At 46.7% G+C, this 12500-nt stretch overlaps 1 protein-coding gene across 3 annotated transcripts in view; it reads right to left on the bottom strand.

Moving 5' to 3' along the window:
* LOC143274838 (uncharacterized) overlaps positions 1 to 12500 on the bottom strand; it is an 82272-nt gene that overhangs the window by 39222 nt on the left and 30550 nt on the right. Inside the window, exon 1 of one of the 3 annotated variants that reach the window (XM_076578785.1) lies at positions 9112 to 9221. The exons of the other annotated variants lie outside the window; for them this stretch is intronic. The gene's annotated coding sequence lies outside the window, so the exon portion shown is untranslated. Of the gene's footprint in view, positions 1 to 9111; positions 9222 to 12500 lie in introns of those variants that run through there. 3 annotated transcript variants of the gene reach the window in all.

Genomic DNA, 12500 nt, shown 5'->3' with positions numbered 1-12500 from the left:
GCTGTCCGCTGTGTGTGTTATGATGTCCTGTGTGAAGCTGTCCGCTGTGTGTGTTATGATGTCCTGTGTGAAGCTGTCCGCTGTGTGTGTTATGATGTCCTGTGTGAAGCTGTCCGCTGTGTGTGTTATGATGTCCTGTGTGAAGCTGTCCGCTGTGTGTGTTATGATGTCCTGTGTGCAGCTGTCCGCTGTGTGTGTTATGATGTCCTGTGTGAAGCTGTCCGCTGTGTGTGTTATGATGTCCTGTGTGAAGCTGTCCGCTGTGTCTGTTATGATGTCCTGTGTGAAGCTGTCCGCTGTGTCTGTTATGATGTCCTGTGTGAAGCTGTCCGCTGTGTGTGTTATGATGTCCTGTGTGAAGCTGTCCACTGTGTGTGTTATGATGTCCTGTGTGAAGCTGTCCGCTGTGTGTGTTATGATGTCCTGTGTGAAGCTGTCCGCTGTGTGTGTTATGATGTCCTGTGTGAAGCTGTCCGCTGTGTGTGTTATGATGTCCTGTGTGCAGCTGTCCACTGTGTGTGTTATGATGTCCTGTGTGAAGCTGTCCGCTGTGTGTTGTCCTGTGTGAAGCTGTCCGCTGTGTGTGTTATGATGTCCTGTGTGCAGCTGTCCACTGTGTGTGTTATGATGTCCTGTGTGAAGCTGTCCACTGTGTGTGTTATGATGTCCTGTGTGAAGCTGTCCGCTGTGTGTGTTATGATGTCCTGTGTGAAGCTGTCCGCTGTGTGTGTTATGATGTCCTGTGTGAAGCTGTCCGCTGTGTCTGTTATGATGTCCTGTGTGAAACTGTCCGCTGTCTGTTATGATGTCCTGTGTGAAGCTGTCCACTGTGTGTTATGATGTCCTGTGTGAAGCTGTCCGATGTGTGTGTTATGATGTCCTGTGTGAAGCTGTCCGCTGTGTGTGTTGTGATGTCCTTTGTGAAGCTGTCCACTGTGTGTGTTGTGATGTCCTGTGTGAAGCTGTCCACTGTGTCTGTTATGATGTCCTGTGTGAAGCTGTCCGCTGTGTGTGTTATGATGTCCTGTGTGAAGCTGTCCGCTGTGTGTGTTATGATGTCCTGTGTGAAGCTGTCCGCTGTGTGTGTTATGATGTCCTGTGTGAAGCTGTCCGCTGTGTGTGTTATGATGTCCTGTGTGCAGCTGTCCGCTGTGTGTGTTGTGATGTCCTGTGTGAAGCTGTCCGCTGTGTGTGTTATGATGTCCTGTGTGAAGCTGTCCGCTGTGTGTGTTATGACGTCCTGTGTGAAGCTGTCCGCTGTGTGTGTTATGATGTCCTGTGTGAAGCTGTCCGCTGTGTGTGTTATGATGTCCTGTGTGAAGCTGTCCGCCGTGTCTGTTATGATGTCCTGTGTGAAGCTGTCCGCTGTGTGTGTTATGATGTCCTGTGTGAAGCTGTCCGCTGTGTGTGTTATGATGTCCTGTGTGAAGCTGTCCGCTGTGTGTGTTATGATGTCCTGTATGAAGCTGTCCGCTGTGTGTGTGTTATGATGTTCTGTGTGAAGCTGTCCGCTGTGTGTGTTATGATGTCCTGTGTGAAGCTGTCCGCTGTGTGTGTGTTGTGATGTCCTGTATGAAGCTGTCCGCTGTGTGTGTTATGATGTCCTGTGTGCAGCTGTCCGCTGTGTGTGTGTTGTGATGTCCTGTGTGAAGCTGTCCGCTGTGTGTGTTATGATGTCCTGTGTGAAGCTGTCCGCTGTGTGTGTGTTGTGATGTCCTGTGTGAAGCTGTCCACTGTGTGTGTTATGATGTCCTATGTGCAGCTGTCCGCTGTGTGTGTGTTGTGATGTCCTGTGTGAAGCTGTCCGCTGTGTGTGTTATGATGTCCTGTGTGAAGCTGTCCGCTGTGTGTGTTATGATGTCCTGTGTGAAGCTGTCCGCTGTGTGTGTTATGATGTCCTGTGTGAAACTGTCCGCTGTGTGTGTTATGATGTTCTGTGTAACAAATCGGAGGACTATATATCTCCCCCCCCCCCGGCCGGCCCCACCCTCACACCTTCCCCTGCCCGCCAGCCTCTTGCCTGACTCAAATGCGTTGTGGTGTGGTGTGGTGTGGTGTGGTGTGTTGTGCTGTGCTGTGCTGTGTTGTATTGTGCAATTGTGCTGTGTTGTGCTGTGCTGTGTGGGGTCGTGTCTTGTCTTGTCTAGTCGTGTTAATTGTGTTGAGTTGTGTTGTGATGTGTCATATTGTATTAGATTGTACTGTGCCGAGTCATGACGTATTGTATTGTATTGTGTTATGATGTGTTGTATTGTATTGTGTCATGTCGTATTGTATTGTATTGTATTGTATTGTGTTATGTCGTGTTGTATTGCACAACATTTCTGTACATTGTATCGTGTCGATTCGTACTCTTTTTCTTCTTTCCGTTACACGACCAACATCGACTTGCCGATGACTCTGTCGTGGTTCATGAATGCTGGGTATTTTCGTGTTTCCATAACTCACCGAACACTGACATGGGTTACAGGATCTTAAACGCGCGTATTTGATCTTCTGCGTGCGTATACGCACGAAGGGGGTTCAGGCACTAGCACATATGTTGACCTGGGAGATCGGAAAAATCTCCACCCTTTACCCACCAGGCGCCGTTACCGTGATTCGAACCCGGGACCCTCAGATTGAAAGTCCAACGCTTTAACCATTCGGCTATTGCGCCCGTGTTGTGTTGTATTGCATTGCGTTGTGTTGTATTGTGTCGTATCGTATTGTTCATGTCGCATGTTACTGCGATGCATCATATTGTGTCGTGTCGTGTCGTGTCGTGTCGTGTCGTGTTGCACTGTAACTGTGTTGCAATGCATTGTATTGTGTTTCGTGTCACAACAGATTTATCTGTGTAAGACAGAGACAGAGACGGGACAAACAGAGATGGACGTATAGACAACATATACAGACAGACAAAAAAAAAGACACGATTCATCTTGACGCACACGCACAAAACAAACACAACTGAACCCGAATTTCTCACGGGAAATCGTAAATAATCCTTCACATAAGTTAAGTTCTCCAGTGTGCCTCCTACCCCTTCTTCACTTGTCCGCCCCCCTCGCCCCCCCCCCTCCTCCTCCAACCCCCCTCCCACCCCCCCAACCGCACCTCCCCTCCTCAGTTCCTTCCTCTGAACACACACACACACACACACACACACTAACTCTCTCTCTCTCTCTCTCACACACACACACTAACTCTCTCTCTCTCACACACACACACACTAACTCTCTCTCTCTCTCACACACACACACTAACTCTCTCTCTCTCTCTCACACACACACACACACACTAACTCTCTCTCTCTCACACACACACACTAACTCTCTCTCTCTCACACACACACACACTAACTCTCTCTCTCTCTCTCACACACACACACACACACACTAACTCTCTCTCTCTCTCACACACACACACTAACTCTCTCTCTCTCTCACACACACACACACACTAACTCTCTCTCTCTCTCTCTCACACACACACACACACACTAACTCTCTCTCTCTCACACACACACACTAACTCTCTCTCTCTCTCTCTCACACACACACACACACACACACACACTAACTCTCTCTCTCTCACACACACACACACACACACTAACTCTCTCTCTCTCTCTCACACACACACACACACACGCACACACACACACACACACACACACACACACACACATGCGCGCTTGCTGCAACCGCACACTTTTCCACTGGCCCTGAAACAAAAAAGTCTTCTTTTTTCTTTTTTCTTTCCTTTTTTTTTTTTTTTTTTTTTACTTCGTCAATGAAGACACACTAAAGGGAGAGCAGTGTGAGACAGCGTCCACCGCAGCAAATGGCTTCTGAAGACAGAAATGGGTCCTCTCTCTCTCTCTCTCTGTCTCTGTCTCTGTCATGTGGCAGAGTTATTGAGGGCACCGGGCATTTTATCATCGTGCATACTTCAGTATGTAGAAGTTGAATAGTTTTGCGCTGCATGTGTCTAGCTATCTGTCTGTCTGTCCGTCTGTCTGTTTATTTGCTTCCTGTGTTTGTATATATGCAAAAATTATCTATCTATCTATCTATCTATCTATCTATCTATCTATCTATCTATCTGTCTGTCTGTCTGTCTGTCTGTCTGTCTATCTATTTGTATGTGTATATGCATGTATATGTGCAAACATTATCTATCTGTCGGTCGGTCGGTATGTCTATCTATCTATCTATCTATCTATCTATCTATCTATTTGTGTGTGTATGTGCATGTATATGTGCAAACATGATTTATCTGTTTGTCGGTCGTTCTGTCGGTCTATCTATCTATCTCTTCTATTTGTATGTATGTGCATGCATATGTGCAAACATGATCTATCTATCTGTTTGTCTGTCGGTCGGTCTATCTATCTATCTGTCTATCTATCTATTTGTATGTGTATGTGCAAACATTCTATCTATCTGTCTATCTATCTATCTATCTATCTATCTATCTGTCTGTCTGTCTGTATGTCTGTCTGCTTGGCAGATGTGGTGTAGCGTATATGGATTTGACCGAACGCAGTGACGCCTCCTTGAGCTACTGATACTGATACTGTACTGATACTGTCTGTCTGTCTATCTATCTATATATCTATCTATATATATATATATATATATATATATATATATATATATATATATATATATATATATATATATGCATACTCTGTCTCACTCGCGCGCACGCAACCCTACTCCCACTCTACACCCCCTTGCTTTTCCACGGTTTTCCTGTCCCCCATTAATTTTTCCCCGGAACGCAGGTCAACACGCACACTGCCACACCCACACACTCCACACACCATTTCAAAAAGGACGGATTAAGACGTCAAAGCTCTCAACAGCCATTGTGCCAATTACAGGAGTCTTCTGGCCACGACTCACAGCCTGAGTTCTCTGTCTGTCTGTGTTTCTGTTTCTCTCCGAGCTCGCGCGCGCGCACACACACACACACACACACACACACACATACACACACACAGGCACACACACACACGCGTACACACACACACACGTACACACACACACACACACACACACACACACACACACACACCCAACACACACACACACACACAAACACACGTACACACACACACACAGAGGCACACACACACACATACACACATACACGTACACACACACACACACACAGAGGCATACACACACACGTACACACACACACACACACACACACACACACACACACGTACACACACACACACACACACACACACACACACACACACACACACACACACACACGTACTCACAAACACACACACACACACACGTACACACACACACACACACACACACACACACACCCAACACACATACACACGCAGGTACACCCCCTCCATGCCCCCGTCCCCTAGTTCCTCCTCTCTCCCCCCCAGCGTATAGCCCCCCCGCTGCCCCCCCCCCCCCCCCCCCCCCCACACACACACACAAAGAAAGAACAAAGCAAACGAGCTAAGGACAACCAGTAGCCTTCTAGTAATATTAAAAATATAAAAAAACCGAAAGTAGTTCAACACAAAATGAACGTGGAGGAGGGAGAGAATGGCTGAAAGAGGTGGAAGGGTGTGTGTGTGTGTGTGGGGGGGGGGGGGGTCAATGCCTTTTTCTTTCTACACGGAATGTACATAGAGGGACAGTGAGGGTGAGAGGGGGGGTGGGGGTGGGGTTGAGGGGTGCACATGGCGGGGAAAGGGAGGAGGAAGGGGTGAAGGGGGGGGGTGCGCGGGGGGGGTTGTGGGCAATGAAATCCCTCCCTCTTGTCCGTCAAGACCCAACAGCGTTTCGCGCTCTTTTTTGTTTTTGTTGTTTTTTCTTTTTTGTTTTTTTTGTCTCACAGGAAGTTTACACAGCCCGTCGATCCATTCAGGAACTCGTTCCGTTCAGGAAACCCCGTACCAGTTAAAGCCGGGGGCGTGGGGAGGGGGGGGGGGGGGGGTAGCAAACCCAAAGTGGTCACCTTTCCTTGCCGGCAGCTCAAAGCCCAGCCGACCAGAGGACAAAATAATAAAAAGTCATAAAATAAGCAGCAATATCCACATTTCTACCCCCTTCACTCATTTGTGTGACTTGACGGAGTGAACGTCCACTCCTTGTTGTGAGCACTGCTCATTCCGCCTGGAGGGGGAACAACTGTGGATATTGCCAAATAAGCATCGTTCACGAAGAACCCGAAAAAGGGGAGAGAACCAAAAAAAAGTCAGGAGCAGATACACAAAAACCAAGGACACGGCTCTGACATTGTTTGGACCATTTTCATCAACTGTTCGACAGTGGATTGGGGGAAAAAAAAGAGAGATCAATCAGAATACAAGCATAATAACATACTACAAAACATTACAGACAATAACTTATGTTAAAAAAAAAAGAAAAAAGCCAACATCTCCCACACCCAAGGCGAAGAAAAGGCATACAACATGGTATAAGAATGGAAAATAACCGAATCCAGAAAAACGACTAAATACAAATACATAAATAAAAAGATAAGTAAAATAAAATAAATAAAGAATAGATAAATAAATAAATGAATAGACAAATAGATAAATAAATAAATGAATAGACAAATAGATAAATAAATAAATGAAAACATCCAATAAGGTTTTCTGAAAAACAAAAGTGAACAGACCAGCAGGACAGAAAACAAAAAAACAAAAAAAGAAAAAGAAAAAAAGGAAGAGACAACAGGCAGAAAAGGAACCAGCCAGAAACAAAGAGAGCCACACAAAAGGAACCAGTCAGAAACAAAGAGAGCCACACAAAAGGAACAAGCCAGAAACAAAGAGAGCCACACAAAAGGAACAGGCCAGAAACAAAGAGAGCCATACAACAGGAACAGGCCAGAAACAAAGAGAGCCATACAACAGGAACAGGCCAGAAACAAAGAGAGCCATACAACAGGAACAGGCCAGAAACAAAGAGAGCCATACAACAGGAACAAGCCAGAAACAAAGAGAGCCATACAACAGGAACAGGCCAGAAACAAAGAGAGCCATACAACAGGAACAAGCCAGAAACAAAGAGAGCCATACAACAGGAACAGGCCAGAAACAAAGAGAGCCATACAACAGGAACAAGCCAGAAACAAAGAGAGCCATACAACAGGAACAGGCCAGAAACAAAGAGAGCCATACAACAGGAACAAGCCAGAAACAAAGAGAGCCATACAACAGGAACAAGCCAGAAACAAAGAGAGCCACACAATGGAACCAGCCAGAAACAAAGAGAGCCACACAAAAGGAACCAGCCAGAAACAAAGAGAGCCACACAATGGAACCAGCCAGAAACAAAGAGAGCCACACAAAAGGAACCAGCCAGAAACAAAGAGAGCCACACAAAAGGAACCAGCCAGAAACAAAGAGAGCCACACAAAAGGAACCAGCCAGAAACAAAGAGAGCCACATAAAAGGAACCAGCCAGAAACAAAGAGAGCCACATAAAAGGAACCAGCCAGAAACAGAGTGCCACACAAAAAGAACAGGCCAGAAACAAAGAGACACACACAAAAGGAACAGGCCAGAAACAAAGAGACACACACAAAAGGAACAGGCCAGAAACAAAGAGAGCCACACAAAAGGAACAAGCCAGAAACAAAGAGATCCACACAAATGGAACCAGCCAGAAACAAAGAGATCCACACAAATGGAACCAGCCAGAAACAAAGAGATCCACACAAATGGAACCAGCCAGAAACAAAGAGATCCACACAAATGGAACCAGCCAGAAACAAAGAGATCCACACAAATGGAACAGGCCAGAAACAAAGAGAGCCATAGAAAAGGAACAGGCCAGAAACAAAGAGAGCCATACAAATGGAACCAGCCAGAAACAAAGAGAGCCATAGAAAAGGAACCAGCCAGAAACAAAGAGATCCACACAAATGGAACCAGCCAGAAACAAAGAGATCCACACAAATGGAACAGGCCAGAAACAAAGAGATCCACACAAATGGAACCAGCCAGAAACAAAGAGATCCACACAAATGGAACAGGCCAGAAACAAAGAGATCCATACAAAAGGAACAGGCCAGAAACAAAGAGAGCCATACAAATGGAACCAGCCAGAAACAAAGAGAGCCATATAAATGGAACCAGCCAGAAACAAAGAGATCCATACAAAAGGAACCAGCCAGAAACAAAGAGAGCCACACAAAAGGAACAAGTCAGAAACAAAGAGAACCACATTAATGGAACCAGCCAGAAACAAAGAGATCCACACAAATGGAACCAGTCAGAAACAAAGAGAGCCATACCAAGGGAACAAGCCAGAAACAAAGAGATCCACACAAATGGAACCAGCCAGAAACAAAGAGATCCATACAAATGGAAACAGTCAGAAACAAAGAGAGCCACACAAATGGAACCAGTCAGAAACAAAGAGAGCCACACAAAAGGAACCAGCCAGAAACAAAGAGAGCCACACAAAAGGAACAAGCCAGAAACAAAGAGAGCCACACAAAAGGAACAAGCCAGAAACAAAGAGAGCCACACAAAAGGAACAAGCCAGAAACAAAGAGAGCCATACAAAAGGAACAGGACAAAAGGAACAAGCCGGGAACAAAGAGAGCCATACAAAAGGAACAGGCCAGAAACAAAGAGAGCCACACAAAAGGAACAGGCCAGAAACAAAGAGAGCCACACAAAAGGAACCAGTCAGAAACAAAGAGAGCCACACAAAAGGAACCAGTCAGAAACAAAGAGAGCCACACAAAAGGAACCAGTCAGAAACAAAGAGAGCCACACAAAAGGAAGAGGCCAGAAACAAAGAGAGCCACACAAAAGGAACAGGCCAGAAACAAAGAGAGCCACACAAAAGGAACAGGCCAGAAACAAAGAGAGACACACAACATGAACAAGCCAGAAACAAAGACAGCCACACAAAAGGAACAAGCCAGAAACAAAGAGAGCCACACAAAAGGAACAAGCCAGAAACAAAGAGAGCCACACAAAAGGAACAAGTCAGAAACAAAGAGAGCCACACAAAAGGAACAAGCCAGAAACAAAGAGAGCCACACAAAGGCCTGCTCACCGTCAGATTTGAACTACTACTTCCATGCGTGGCGATACAGGCCTTACTGTCCTACCTATTCATGGCCAGCAGGATTGTGCAGTGTCGGTAGGTCTGCCCGGTGGGCATCCAGTCTGATCTTAAAAGTGTTGACTGTTGGTGCTGTAACTTCATAGTCTGGGAGGTTGTTTCAGGTGGTGATGACACGTTCTGCAAAGTAGTTACTTCTGATAAGCAAACGGCTATGTCCCTTGTAGACTTTTAGGCAATTGCCCTGTGTGTCCCTACCTTCCAGAAGTCGAAATTCTGAATTTTGTACTTTGTAGATGCCATGGATGTACCTATGTAGGTCTATCATGTCACCACGGGCACGTCGATGCTCCAGACTGGGAAGGCGAAGGACAGCAAGGCGTTGTGGGTGTGGTTTGTCTTTGAGAAAGGACAGCAAGGCGTTGTGGGTGTGGTTTGTCTTTGAGAAAGGACAGGAAGGCGTTGTGGGTGTGGTTTGTCTTTGAGAAAGGACAGCAAGGCGTTGTGGGTGTGGTTTGTCTTTGAGAAAGGACAGCAAGGTGTTGTGGGTGTGGTTTGTCTCTGAAAAAGGACAGGACGGCGTTGTGGGAGTGGTTTGTCTTTGAGAAAGGACAGCAAGGCGTTGTGGGTGTGGTTTGTCTTTGAGAAAGGACAGCAAGGCGTTGTGGGTGTGGTTTGTCTTTGAGAAAGGACAGCAAGGCGTTGTGGGTGTGGTTTGTCTTTGAGAAAGGACAGCAAGGCGTTGTGGGTGTGGTTTGTCTCTGAAAAAGGACAGCAAGGCGTTGTGGGTGTGGTCTGTCTTTGAGAAAGGACAGCAAGGCGTTGTGGGTGTGGTTTGTCTTTGAGAAAGGACAGCAAGGCGTTGTGGGTGTGGTTTGTCTTTGAGAAAGGACAGCAAGGTGTTGTGGGTGTGGTTTGTCTTTGAGAAAGGACAGCAAGGCGTTGTGGGTGTGGTTTGTCTTTGAGAAAGGACAGCAAGGTGTTGTGGGTGTGGTTTGTTTTTGAGAAAGGACAGCAAAGCGTTGTGGGTGTGGTTTGTCTTTGAGAAAGGACAGCAAGGCGTTGTGGGTGTGGTTTGTCCTTGAGAAAGGACAGGAAGGTGTTGTGGGTGTGGTTTGTCTTTGAGAAAGGACAGCAAGGTGTTGTGGGTGTGGTTTGTCTTTGAGAAAGGACAGCAAGGTGTTGTGGGTGTGGTTTGTCTTTGAGAAAGGACAGCAAGGCGTTGTGGGTGTGGTTTGTCTCTGAAAAAGGACAGCAAGGCGTTGTGGGTGTGGTCTGTCTTTGAGAAAGGACAGGACGGCGTTGTGGGAGTGGTTTGTCTTTGAGAAAGGACAGCAAGGCGTTGTGGGTGTGGTTTGTCTTTGAGAAAGGACAGCAAGGCGTTGTGGGTGTGGTTTGTCTTTGAGAAAGGACAGCAAGGCGTTGTGGGTGTGGTTTGTCTTTGAGAAAGGACAGCAAGGCGTTGTGGGTGTGGTTTGTCTCTGAAAAAGGACAGCAAGGCGTTGTGGGTGTGGTCTGTCTTTGAGAAAGGACAGCAAGGCGTTGTGGGTGTGGTTTGTCTTTGAGAAAGGACAGCAAGGCGTTGTGGGTGTGGTTTGTCTTTGAGAAAGGACAGCAAGGTGTTGTGGGTGTGGTTTGTCTTTGAGAAAGGACAGCAAGGCGTTGTGGGTGTGGTTTGTCTTTGAGAAAGGACAGCAAGGTGTTGTGGGTGTGGTTTGTCTTTGAGAAAGGACAGCAAGGTGTTGTGGGTGTGGTTTGTCTTTGAGAAAGGACAGCAAGGTGTTGTGGGTGTGGTTTGTTTTTGAGAAAGGACAGCAAAGCGTTGTGGGTGTGGTTTGTCTTTGAGAAAGGACAGCAAGGCGTTGTGGGTGTGGTTTGTCTTTGAGAAAGGACAGGAAGGTGTTGTGGGTGTGGTTTGTCTTTGAGAAAGGACAGGAAGGTGTTGTGAGTGTGGTTTGTCTCTGAGAAAGGACAGGAAGGTGTTGTGGGTGTGGTTTGTCTCAGAGAAAGGACAGCAAGGCGTTGTGGGTGTGGTTTGTCTTTGAGAAAGGACAGCAAGGTGTTGTGGGTGTGGTTTGTCTTTGAGAAAGGACAGCAAGGCGTTGTGGGTGTGGTTTGTCTTTGAGAAAGGACAGCAAGGTGTTGTGGGTGTGGTTTGTCTTTGAGAAAGGACAGCAAGGCGTTGTGGGTGTGGTTTGTCTTTGAGAAAGGACAGCAAGGTGTTGTGGGTGTGGTTTGTCTTTGAGAAAGGACAGCAAAGCGTTGTGGGTGTGGTTTGTCTTTGAGAAAGGACAGCAAGGCGTTGTGGGTGTGGTTTGTCTTTGAGAAAGGACAGCAAGGCGTTGTGGGTGTGGTTTGTCTTTGAGAAAGGACAGCAAGGCGTTGTGGGTGTGGTTTGTCTTTGAGAAAGGACAGGAAGGCTTTGTGGGTGTGGTTTGTCTTTGAGAAAGGACAGCAAGGCGTTGTGGGTGTGGTTTGTCCTTGAGAAAGGACAGGAAGGCGTTGTGGGTGTGGTTTGTCTTTGAGAAAGGACAGCAAGGCGTTGTGAGTGTGGTTTGTCTCTGAGAAAGGACAGGAAGGTGTTGTGGGTGTGGTTTGTCTCAGAGAAAGGACAGCAAGGCGTTGTGGGTGTGGTTTGTCTTTGAGAAAGGACAGCAAGGTGTTGTGGGTGTGGTTTGTCTTTGAGAAAGGACAGCAAGGCGTTGTGGGTGTGGTTTGTCTTTGAGAAAGGACAGCAAGGTGTTGTGGGTGTGGTTTGTCTTTGAGAAAGGACAGCAAGGCGTTGTGGGTGTGGTTTGTCTTTGAGAAAGGACAGCAAGGTGTTGTGGGTGTGGTTTGTCTTTGAGAAAGGACAGCAAGGCTTTGTGGGTGTGGTTTGTCTTTGAGAAAGGACAGCAAGGCGTTGTGGGTGTGGTTTGTCTTTGAGAAAGGACAGCAAGGCGTTGTGGGTGTGGTTTGTCTTTGAGAAAGGACAGCAAGGCGTTGTGGGTGTGGTTTGTCTTTGAGAAAGGACAGGAAGGCGTTGTGGGTGTGGTTTGTCTTTGAGAAAGGACAGCAAGGCGTTGTGGGTGTGGTTTGTCCTTGAGAAAGGACAGGAAGGCGTTGTGGGTGTGGTTTGTCTTTGAGAAAGGACAGGAAGGCGTTGTGGGTGTGGTTTGTCTTTGAGAAAGGACAGGAGTTTTGTTGCTCTGTGTTGGACAGTTTCTATTTCAGCACACAATGTTTTATGGTGAGGCTGCCAGACTGAGTGTCCATATTCCAGCACAGGTCTGAAAAGATATTTGTATAACTGGACGAATGTCTCTTTTGACAGGTGGTCAAAAGTTCGTCTTATCACTCCTATAGTCCTATTGGCCTTTGACGTTGCTTGAGCCACATGGTCTTTGATGGAGAGCTTGTTGTCAATGTAGACACTGAGGTCTTTCTCCACTTCAC

Source organism: Babylonia areolata, chromosome 29, assembly GCF_041734735.1.
Source record: "Babylonia areolata isolate BAREFJ2019XMU chromosome 29, ASM4173473v1, whole genome shotgun sequence".
NCBI lineage: Eukaryota > Metazoa > Mollusca > Gastropoda > Neogastropoda > Buccinidae > Babylonia > Babylonia areolata.
The sequence above is the reverse complement of the archived record's forward strand: the minus strand, read 5'-3'. Positions and strand labels throughout refer to the sequence as shown.